The sequence below is a fragment of the Pinus tabuliformis genome, chromosome 5_2 (assembly GCF_031772625.1).
Source record: "Pinus tabuliformis cultivar Carrire ecotype Pingquan chromosome 5_2, CPIR1, whole genome shotgun sequence".
NCBI lineage: Eukaryota > Viridiplantae > Streptophyta > Pinopsida > Pinales > Pinaceae > Pinus > Pinus tabuliformis.
This window is the reverse complement of record NC_142306.1, coordinates 746,618,704-746,631,288: the sequence shown is the minus strand read 5'-3', so window position 1 is coordinate 746,631,288 and position 12,585 is coordinate 746,618,704. Positions and strand designations below refer to the sequence as shown.

The 12,585-nt window shown below is 42.9% G+C and overlaps 1 pseudogene; it reads left to right on the top strand.

Moving 5' to 3' along the window:
• Nucleotides 1-1,186: 1,186 nt before the first annotated feature.
• LOC149161392 (COP9 signalosome complex subunit 5 pseudogene) overlaps nucleotides 1,187-12,585 on the top strand; it is a 177,418-nt pseudogene continuing 166,019 nt past the window's right edge.

Here is a 12,585-nt window from a genome sequence, read left to right as displayed (position 1 = left end):
CCTCTTTCCCCTTGATTTTCATCAGCTGATTTCGGGAGATTCTGTGGACGATTCTCGGCGCCGTCTGGACCAGGTAGGAGCTAAACCTGAGCTCTTTCATTTCATGGTTTCTTTTCTGCATTCTGTGCTTGTTTTCCTGTTTTCCTGAGCCCCTGGGGTTTGATGGGGTCACTCTCCCATCAGCGCACCTTTCCCATTCGAAACCTGCGCTGAATGTCAAGCAGTATAAAGGCAGCTTGACCTTCAACGCAGGTGGAACACTGGGCAGGTGCGTTGGGCGAAAAAGAGGGTTTTGTTGCACAGTTTTTGATGAAATTTTTTGCTAGTTTCTCATCAAAACCAGGATCTAACTCATCTCATGTTTGTTTTTCAGAGATATTGGAGCAAAATGACCCTTACATGGCGAGAACGAGAACATGAAGAAGAGGACATGATTGCCCTACATGATCCTGTCACGGTGAACGCGCTGCGGAACTGTGGCCTGCTGAAGTTCTTCCGTATCTCTAGTATGAGACAGCAGATCGCCCTACTGCAGTATTTGCTTGATGCTTGGGATCCTATTAACCAAGTATTCCAGATTAGGGGCAAATCCATCCCCTTGACCGCAGTAGACATTTACTTCTTGACTGGGTTGTCGAGGCGGGGTGCCCCCGTTTCTTTGTCAGGTTCGGCCCGAGGGAGTGACTCTGTGAGAGATTATGTCCGCCAGTATTGCAGGGAAGGATCTCAGCCGAGTAGGGACGGCAAGATCGTTATCCGTGAGGTTGCTGACAGGTCCCTTAGGTCTATCCTGTATACTATTGGTAGGATGGCCGGTAGTGCATCCCTTCATGTAGCCAACAGATCCTATGTGCAGCATGCCTTGGAGTGTCTCCAACCGAAAATATTCAACTGGTGTGATGCAGTACTTCTTCAGATGAAAAGTCAATTGACCAAGGTAAAGGACGGGAAGTTGAAGAACTTTGGGTTTGGTTCCATTTTGACCGCCTTTGCTTTGGAGAAAATACCACTGATGCAGCCACAGTACATCGATCTCGGCTTGCCTTCTCCCACTGAACCACGCATGCAGAGATGGGTTGATCACATGTCTAGACACGCTGGTCAATCTCAGATTTCTTTCTCTGATACCTTCTTCAGGTGGTTCGAGCGTCAGGAGATGGTCTATTCCGAGTATCCATATGTTGGCATGGACTTCCGGGGTGATCCGGATCTGGTACTGCCAGACGGCGAGCAGTGGGGTGCTATTGGTAAGAAACTTTGACCATATCACTGTTTATTGTTTTTATCCATAATGTCCTTGTGCTTTATTCTATCAAGACTCTAATCAAACTCATGTGTGCTTGTAGATGTTGGTCCTGTTCGCCCAGCAGTTCGCTCGAGAGCGCTAGCCACTGCCCCAACCGGAGAGGCTGCCGAGAGGGTTATTCTTCGTGACCTTGATGTAGCCGAGACCCTTACAACTGTACATGAGCAGGTTGAGAGCCTTACTCTTGGCATTCCAGATGTGAGGATCGACGAGTTACCTTTACAGTTGCAGCGGCATACTACTGGTGTGCCTAGACGATGGACTCTTCTCTTACGCATGATTGCACAGGCCGTGACGTGCTATCATGAGCATCACTAGACTAGGGTGCCCCCTAGCATTTTTGAGTTTTTGGGTCATGTGACCGATTTTGTCTTGGTTACAGAACATTATATGTAAACCATAAACAGCTTATATATATATATATTTTGATTTTCGGGGTTTTATTCTGGCTGAGTTATGTGATCCATATATACAACATTGATGATGTGTTTCCTTTTATAAATGTTGCAAATGTCTATCTAACACATAGTTTGCTAATGAGTCGGTTAATGTGTTTAAGTTTCTGGAAATATGTTGGTATTGAATTAAATCAAATTGTCTTTCCAAAATCTTAACCCTTAGGAACATGCGATGAATAGCTGGATTTCAGAACGAATATATACCGGTGAGTTGTAGTATTACGAGTTGTGAGTCTAGCCTGACAATTAGTCGGCGTATACCATGGGTGATGGCATTAGAGAGTAGTTCTATCAACGCGCTATATTCAGCGATGTTATTCGTCGATTGTCCAATACATACTCCTCTGAAACTTACTAACTCGCCACTTGGATAAAAAATGGCCCAGGCTGCGGAGGATAGGTTCTGCGAACTACGACTCGCTCCGTTGGCATATCCAACACATGTCTCCAAAAGGTTCGACATCTGCAACGAATGTAAAATGTGGATTACTCAACCAAAACAAATACTTTAGTGAAAACAAAATACAACAAAAGCATATTGGTTACTATTTAAGCATAGTAACGCTTGAGATACAACCCATTACGGGGTTGTGCCAGTGGAATTCCATCATAATCCATTAACTCGTAGGCTCCTTTTGCTAATACCCGTTTAACAATATAGGGGCCCATCCATAAAGACTTAAATTTACCTGCTCCCAATTTATCGGATTCTTGGTCGTAAAGCAAGACCAAGTCACCTTCCGAGAAGACACGGGGTTTGACATTCTTGTCGAACTGCGCCTTGACTCGTTTCTTATGGGCTTTGTTAGCCAAGGCGGCATCACAACAGGTTTCATCCAATTGGATTAACTCCAAGAAACGAGCCTCTTCTTCTGAAGTTTCGGGGAGAAGATCAATTGCGAGTTTAAGAGACGAGATTTCGCACTGGATTGGTAAGATGGCTTCCAGACCATACACCAGTTGGAATGGTGTGAATCCGGTTTCGTTCCTTACCGACGTTCGGTAAGCCCACAAAGCTGAGTACAGGATTAGATGCCAACTTCTTTTGTGAACCCCGATCATCCTTTGCAACATATGCTTCAAGACCTTGTTGATTGCTTCAACCTGTCCGTTGGCTTGTGGATAATACGGAGTAGAGCTGTCGTGAGATAGCCCTAGTTTAGCAGTTAATTCAGCCATCATGTGATTGCGAAAATGCGATCCATGATCTGTAACTATAGCCTGTGGTATGCCGAACCTGGCGACTACATGATTGAAAAAGAAAAGGGCAGCTGTTTCACCAGTGTTATCTAATGTAGGCATCGCTTCGGCCCATTTGGTAAAATAGTCAACGGCGACTATAATATACCCATGCCCCCCGGTCGAGGTGGGGTTACATGTCATGAAATCGATGCCCCATTTGGCGAATGGCCCAACTGCAACTATCGGCTGCAGGGGTGCGGGTGGTCTTCTGGTTTTGCTATCAAATATTTGACAAGCATGGCAACTTCTGACTGCGGTTATGCAATCTTTGAACATGGTTCGCCAGAAGTATCCTGCTCGTAAGATCTTTTGCGATGTAGCGAAACTAGATTGATGCCCCCCACATGCGCCTGAATGACACTCATTCAGGGCTTTTTTGGCTTCCTCATGGGTGAGGCACCTCCTTAGAACTGTATCGATACCACGACGGTAAAGAGTATCACCTACAATCATGTAGTCTTTTGCTTGGTATCGAATACGTTTTTGTTCAAAGTGTGAGGTGTTTGGCCGAAATCTTTGGGTTTGGAGATAGATGATTATATCTCCATACCACTCATTGCTTGTAGATATCAGAAACAAAGTCTCATCCACGATTGATTCCTCGTAGGTTTCATCGTTGGACGACGATGGGAGATCGCATAATAATTCTGCGAATACTAGAGCTTTCTTTGATTTGGATTTCACAAATTCTAGATCAAACTCTTGAAGGATTGCTATCCATTTTGAATATTTGCCCCCCAGCAACTGTCGTGACAATATATAAGTCATGGGGTTGCAATCTGACAGAATGGTAGTTTTTCGAAAGAGGATATAATGTCGAAATCTCTGTACTGCTTGAAGAGCAACGAGTGCTAGATTTTCAACGTAAGAATATTTGCTTTCTGTATCATTTAAGTTTCTACTTAAATAATATATAGGATGTTCAATTCCATCGACCTCTTGAACTAAAACCATCGCAATGGTCGTATCCGCTGTAGCTAGATACAGGTTAAAATCCCTAAGATAATCAGGGGCGTACATAAATGATGCCTTTACTAGAGACTCTTTCAAGGCTTCAAAGGAAGCTTGCGCAACCTGGTCCCAAACGAAGGGTACATCCTTTTTCAAAAGACGTGTATAACCTTTAGCAAGTTCTGCGTAATTTGGAATGAACCTCCTCAGAAAGTTTACTTTCCCTTGGAGTTTCTGAATCTGAAGCAAATTTGAAGGTGGAGGCAAATTGATGATTGCCTGAACCTTACATGGGTCGAGACGATCTCCATCCTTAGAGACTACAAAGCCAAGTAAACGACCAGAACTGACGCAAAACACACATTTGTGTGGATTGAGTCTTATCTTGTAGTGTCGGCAACGTAGAAATATCGCTCTTAAATGCTGCGGATGATCAGTCCGCTTTCGCGAGTGAGCCGGAAGGTCGTCGAGATATGGTTGAACGATGCTCTTGATGTCATGGAAGGCATAATTCATTGCCCTCTGAAACGTCGCCCCTGCGTTCTTTAAACCAAAGGGTAATTTTCGATAAGCGAATGTGCCCCACGGACAAATAAATGCAGTCTTTGACTGGTCCTGTGTGCGGATATTAATTTGATTATACTCAGAGAATCCATCCATAAATGAAAAGATTTCACATCCGCCGCATTCATCAATTATCTAGTCGATGAAGGGTGTAGGGTATTTGTCCTTTGGACAAGCTTGATTTACATCCCTATAATCGACACACACTCTAATTGTCCCTTGTTTCTTCATAACAAGGACAATATTCGATACCCAATCGGTTAGAGGAACCGGGTAGATGAAACCAGCATGGAGAAGTTTTTCAACTTCTGCCTTAATGGCAGCGGCTTTCTTGGGGTGCACTTGCCTAAGCCGCTATCTTACCGGTTTGAGATCTGGATACATCTTAATTTCGTGTTCAACTATACTCGAGTCAATGCCTAGCATTTCATCATATGACCAAGCAAAGACATCTCTGAATTCGCGAAAAAGAGCGTTATATATTTCCAGTTCTGAAGGAGAACAACCTTTGCCAACATGAATATTCTCTACAACATCTGTTTTGGTCGAGATATTTATGGCTATAGTCTCTTCAATATTGGATAGGTTTCGCTCGGAATCCACCGTATTTACAGTATTTGAAAGGAATTCAAAGACTGAAGGGTGACAAAGGTCAACTTGAGTATCTTCTTCGCAATCTGGAAGAAGGGAACGATGGTGGTAATCATTCCATGGTTTTCCTTCAATCATCATTGATTCGATAATTCTTTCGTCGGTTCCATGCACTCGCGACCAAGGATCTGAAGGGGTACCATATTCCCTAGACCTATCCACCCAAACACTTGATGAGCGTTGATTTGGGTTTGCCTCCCATGCCTGAAACATTGATTGCTACAATACTTCTATTGGGCTTGGGGGCAAAACCATTTCATGATCTATGTTGATATTGTCTTCTGAGATCTTCGTGGAAGATATCATATTGCAGGCTCCTACCAATGCTACTTCTCCTATATAGATTGGAGGTGGAAGTGTGAAAGTTCCCATTAATGTGGGGTCTTTCATTAGGCCTACTCCAATATCTTGAAGCGAATGGGGGCTTCCATGGATCATGGGAATGCATCCTGTAACTTATGAACCATTAGGGAGGAAGTTTTGTTGGTCAACGATCGTAATTCCCCCTTGAAAAGGGAATGCGAATTTTCTAAAATAGGTTGACACAACAGCTACCATGGCATAAATCCATGGTCTTCCTAGTAGGATGTTGTAATCAATATTTCCATCGATGACTTCAACATCTATTTCTACCGTTTTTTCCCCTAGTTCAACCTTCAATTTATTTAGGATACCATATGGGGTATATGTCCTTCCGTCGAATGCTTTTAATGTTGTCGAGGATCGCGACAAGGTTGGAGATCCTAAAGTTTTCCAGCAACTCATCGACATTATACATGTAGATGCCCCCTCATCAATAATTGTTCGATGAACAGTTTTGTTGAGGGCTTTCACTTGGATAAGGAAAGCTAGTTGAGCTGGTAACTGAGGATCATATCCTTTGTGGTCAAAGGATACAAGATTGGAATCCTTAGGATAAACCCCACCAATGGCTGATAACAAAGCCTGCCTTTGGGATGGACAATTTTGCAGTACTTCAAGAGTCGACATAGCAGATGGCGATTGGGCCAAATCTTCCACTATGTTATAATGCTGCGCTGCTCTGGCGCGAGGATTAAATGTTGACTTGTGTACTACTCCCTTTGGCGGTTTTATTGTTAATTTAGGAATGATGGGTGGTACAACTTCTGTCGAAGTTGTTGTCGAACTGCTTGGTTGATATTTTTCCTTGCCGTTCGATAGCTGCGGATTCCCGTAATCTTTGTTCCTTGTCGAAATCAAGGCATCATTTTGTTGCTTCGAAATCGATAACATTAGCACTTGCGACGGGGAAGCATTTCCACTATCAACCAGATTGGTGCCTGGATTCAGAAACAGGTCAGTTAACACAGCTGAGGTTTGCGAACTCTTAAAGAATCTTTTAAGCTCAGCTTTGTATGGACATTCTGAGGTCCAATGATTTTCATCACATATCTGACACCCTGATGTGGGGGGTTTCCTATTTCCAGGAGGGTTTGAAGAAGGTTTTTCAGGAGATGACTCTCCTTGTTTCTTCTTCTTCCCTTTGCTTTGTTTCTTCTTGCTCCCTGGTTGTTTGGTTTCTTTACCCTTATCTGCTGATATGGCATTTACTTCCGAAGCAAGAATTTCTTCTTTTGCATTTTGATCTGAATTCTTACGGGCCTTCTTGGAATTGGCCTTTGTCGATTTCGCGCTTGTCGTGCCAATCACGCCATCGCCAGCATGAGAGTCATTATTTGATTTAGGAGGAGGAGGAATTGAGAATTCCGGTCTAGGGGCGTCAGGTATTTTGTCATAGAGCGTGCCAGACTGAGTATTGACCAAGTCTAGATATTGCGCACGAGCGATAAATTGCTCTTCTGTTACGACTCCCCCCTTTGCCACATCTTTCGTTATGGCAGGAAGTAATGACTTGATAAACCATTCAGCTAATAGCTGATCGGGAACATACATTTTTACCATCCTACGACGACGTTGCCACTCATGTATATGATCAGATATGTGAGTAGCGGTTGTCTGTTTGAAGTTGGTTAAGATTTTTGTTCCCGTCTCATACCTTATCGGTAATTGAAAATGGGTTAAGAAAGTCGTGGCTAAGGTGCTGAAATTGTCGAACGAAGCTCTAGGTAATTCAATATACCATTTTGCCGTTGGACCCGTTAACGTCCTCTGAAAAAGGCGAAGCCTTATCGAGTCATCGTTGAGGGTGTTTGATGAACACCACAGATGAAATGTCATCATGTGATTCGATGGGTCCTCACCTGGATTTCCATTAAATTTAGGAATGTCTGATGGAAGTTTGTGAGGAATCGCTGGCCACCAAGGGGCGTAAGCAATTGGATCGTTTGTTAACCGGTGTAAATCGGGTAACTCTAAAGTTGCCACGAATGGTAACTGTTGATTTAGGTTAGGCGAAGCGTACCCAGGATACGATGGAATCGCCTGAACAGTTGGTCTTTGCATACCAGCATAATGTAGTTGATGTTGGTATGACTGATACGGCTGGTGGACTTGACCACTGTAAAGTGGTTGATTTTGACCGTTTTGAATGTACGGTTGTCCACCGTTCGCAAAGATCTGCTGTTCAGAACCTTGGTACACTTGTTGGAATTGTGGTTGTTGGTATTGCACTAGCCACGGCTGTGAAGCCATGCTCTGTTGCGCCATACTAACCGTTCGAACAAGATGCGGGGTAATTGTACCCGTTTGGACCTGTGTCACCCCACCAGTAAGCGATTGTGGTTGAGTCACAGGGTCAAGGGGCTGTTGCATTACAACCTGAGAAATCTGAGGTTGACATACAACAGGCATCGTTTGAACTTGCGACACGGTCACAATAGCCGGTGTAGTCGGGATGTTCGACATAGGTACACACTGTTGCATAGAATACACAACTCTTGGCGGTTGGTGTAGCATAGGTACCCAACCACTTGTCGTAATTCCAGTATAACCTGAATACTGTTGAGAACTCCCGTATGGATATCCTCCCGGAGGGGGTAATGAAAGGGCATACTGCCCCCCATATGGTGGTAATCCGGAACTCAAGGGAATCGCTTGCCCTTGTGGACTGGATGGCCCAAATTGACCTCCAAATGGATCAATTTGTCGAGTCTCAACATAAGAGTTGCCGGATATTATTCCGGAGGAACAAACAAGAACAGACCAAACTGTCTAAATAGTCCCTTGATGGACTCCTTCTAGCGGTTGAGAGCTAGTCGGGACAGATGGTATGCCGACAAACATTGTTGGAGTGACGGCAGGGAGCTCTGCTGTCGCTGTGTCATTTGACACAGTCCTAGATGTTGACAGCTGTTCAGACATTTTGAGTCTATCCAAAAGATTACCTAGTGATTCTACAGGAACTTCCACTGGTGGTAGATTAACTTCAGATGTCGAAGGAAATAGAGTGACCCCGACTCCAAAATGTGTTGGAGTACTTGCTTGCGGATCTTCTACAATTTCCTCTATCGCAATCAAACCAGGTGGAAGGGGAAGATCGTTAGGTCCGTAAAATATTTTTGGTGCCGAAGAAGGGGTTGAATCGACAACGACAGATGTTTGAGGAGCAAGACTCTCTGAACCGGTTACAGAAACTGGTTCAGTAACGCAAGTGTTTGCTCTCAGACTAGGATCAGTTTCACTGTCCTTCTATGGCTGTTGAACTTCTTCTATAGAGGCAGGGTTCCCAGAAATGTTTGGATTAACCGGAATCTCAGATGTTGTTGGAACACTTGTTCTAACTTTGATAGGAGATTTTGAACCGGTTAAACGAGTTCACTTTGTCTGTACTGTTTTCGATTCCGGAGACAAAGACGGTTGACTCGTAAGCCTCCACGAACGACGGGGTTTCAATTGACTTTCTTCCACGATTGCGGATTACTCGATCAACCAAAATACAAAATGGGAAAATGTGTTTCCGAATTAAATTAATTTTTAGACGCTTTTAGACACAACTTGCTTTTTCAATTTTAAAGAGTCGAGAAAAAGCTAAAGATGACTCTAGTCTCCTTCAATGTTTTAACGAGCCCGAAGTGACAAATGCTCGGATGGAATTTTTCCGTTATAGAGTCTGAAAAAGGCCAAAAGTAACTGCTCTTGAGTTCTAGGTAGAGGGTGTGCCAAACTTTTCGCAAAACCGCAGAATACTTTTTAAGGTACGGGCGGTCAATCTTCCCGAATGCTGTGTTCAGTGCGTTGCGATCAGTAGGGCGGCCAACACGACTTCCTATGGATAAAGGCTTTATTCCTATAGGGGTCTCCCAATATATACGCGACGGTACGTGGGAGCACAATCCGTACTGATACTTATCGCTTCACCGTGGAGGAATCACCCAACCACTCAACGGTAAGATATCGGGCTTTACGACGCCGGAACACGTCTCTAGCCTAGACCTCTATGTTGTGCGTTATGTTACAAAGCGTTGTTAAGTTCATTCAATTTATTTTAGGTTGATATTTTTTAGAAGTTTTCCTTTTTGGATCACCACGAGATGTATGGTACAACTCCTAAATGCAGTCTAAAGATGATAAGCAAGCTTTTTATATCTTTTCGACAGATGAAAATCCTAGCTACAAAGGGAAAAGAAAGACATCATCTTTTCTCAAAGAGCATAGAGCACACTGTAATGCACTTTTCCTAAATCAAAATACAATCTGTCAAATTGAAAATGCACAAATGCATGTATTTCTTTTCGCTTTCTTAATATTGATGTTCTAAAAAGAAAGCTGTTGCATAAATTTGAATTCGATTTCAAGTGAAAACATAAACAAGTTCCTTTTTCAAAATCAAAAGACGATTACGACCCCTTATGATTTACTTGTTTCGACACTAGAAATGCATAAATTCAAACCAAACGACGAAAGTAAAAGCTAAATCAACTGTGAACAACAAACAAACTCACTCCTAAGATCAAAACGACACTTATGACATGTCTAGATCTAAGGGCGACAGTATGACTAGTTTACTTTCGTAATGGGAAACTGCAAATGATGTAACAAATACACAAAGAACAAATAAAGTTTCTTTATACAACTAAGGCGGAATTGAGGCAAAGAGAAGTGGTTTCAGATAGGTATATTGACTGATAACAGGCTGCAAAAAACAGGGATGAAACTGAGCAAAAGGAAACAGGGAAACACAGCTGCACAAGGCAAAGACTGTTCAGCGCAGGTCTAACACAAAGGTTTTGAAATTCAGCGCAGGTGGCCTTCACGGGACCTGCGTTGAAATGCAGAACCTCTTCTCTGGGTCTGCGCTGAAGCAGAAACGAGAATTGTTTCTGGGTTCTGGGTTACAGCTTTTAGTCAAATTCACAGTTTTTGGCCAAATAAAAGCTATCAATCAGATACAATCTAAAGGATGACTCAAAGGATGATGAAGATCTATCACTAAGAGTTGTTAGAGCACTTGTGGATCAGCTAGTTATATCATAAACAGGCCTAGTAGGTGGACTAGAGTAGATTTTCTCTACATTGCATTTGAAGAGGGAAAATGCAGTTCGATTCGGCACTCTTTGAGTTTATGAAATGAATAGCAAAAACACAAATAAACCAACAGGATACTTTCCCTAGCGAAGTCGCCAATTTGTTGTTGGGAAAAGTATCCAACACGGAATGGCCCTATCCCACTCTAAGGAGTGATAGTGCCTTAGCAACAAACAAGACAAAACTATCTGAGTATTCTTCTTTACGAAATGTAAATAGAGGAGATAGATGTAACTAATCGGTGTCTTCCGCTAGTTTGTCGATCCAATCTCACTCTCTTTTGTTTGCTTCCCGCTGCTTGCTCCTTCACTGGCCCAGCTACACCAAGTTCCTGCAATATCACAAGAGAGGGAAACTACAAAAAGCATAGATTCACATTCATAACTAGTTTAGGATTAGAATAAACTAAATATGCAAATACAACAAAACATCATTGATATACATGCATATAGGAGAAACTCAAATGGTTTTATTGATAAGAATAACAAAGTTCAGGAAGAGATACAACCAAGAGAGGCCCAATCCAGCATCACCTTCCCAGCAAATGGAATCCCTTCTTCACCTCCTTCAAAGAAAATCACCCAATAGTTCTAATCTCAAACCAACAGCAATTCTTTGCAAATACCAAATTCCAGCCTCCTGAACCTCTGGGTGAGAGATCCATATATAGATGTTTGGAGAGAGGATGAGTCAGCTTGAGATCTGACTAGTGTCCTCTCCCTCTGTCAGTTCTTGTTTCCACTTGGAGGTTCTTGCTTCCACTTGGAGGTTGAGAACCTCTTACTCATCACTAGTCGAATTCACTGAGGCAAGTGTCATTGAGGAAGATTCTGGAAGCTTCCAGTGCTTGGACACCTTGCTAAATGACATTGCCATTTGGCATTTCTCGCTCAACGCACCCTGGTAGTGCTTCTACCTGCGTTGCAGTGCAGGTAGCCAGTGTTGGCTTTGCATTTCAGCGCAGACAGCTAGTAGAGCTCTTGAATTGATCCTGAATTGACTTGTTTTTGAGCAGTTTCTGGTGGAGAACTTCTGTGAATTGCTGTGGTTTGTTAGCCTTGTTCCTCTAGGGGTAGGAACAACATGTTTAGGGACTTTGGATCCCTTAGATTATGGACATTTCATGCTTATAGCTGTAAGGCACAAAAATGTCTATAACAGGTAGGCCTCCAACGATGACTATTTAAGGAAATCGATTGCTGTTTTGTTTTGTTGTGACTAGACCCACTCTAGGGCTAGAGAGGTTTCCTCTGTCCACAGAGGGAACACGTTCCTACTTCACAAGTTGGCGACCATACTGGGGAGTCCTTTGTATGTTCTCTTTTGGTTTACTTTTAGTGTGCCTTTTGATTTAGTGTCTCTTAGCTTGGGGGTTTCACTTTCAGTTTTTGGATTACCTGGGTTAATCTAGGAATTCCCCTTACTATTTGGAAGTATAGCTTGGTGTTTTTTGGGTGTTGTCACTTGTCTTTTCCTTTTTTTTACACTCGTCGTTGAAGAAAGGTTGACAGCTGCAATGACGTTTCCCTGTCCTCTTTTGTAAATCTGTGCGTCACTGATCCCCCGCGACTATTCCTGAAATCGGACCGTCGCAGAAGATAGGTGTACTCCTACGACGACATCGCTCTATTTCTATCTTTACCCTTGTGATGATTGGATTATCATCACAAGTTGTTGGTTATAGACCCGCAACAATTCTTGTGCAAGTTGTTTTTACAACTTTGTCTCCTGAAACCATCAGTCTTGCTTATCCCATGCTGTTTTCTCTCTCCCATTAGCTTGTTTTAGTTGCTTTGGCTAAGGCTTATTTCTCGTTGATTTCATTCAAGTGAACCTTGTCTCTTTAGCCCTGTGACCTAGCTCTTTTCAGTGTTACAAACTTCTTGCCTGGGTCACTTGCCTATCCAAGGTTTGTTCGCAACCATTTTATTGATTTGCTTGAGGCTTTTTTGCTACTTGTTTTCTTAT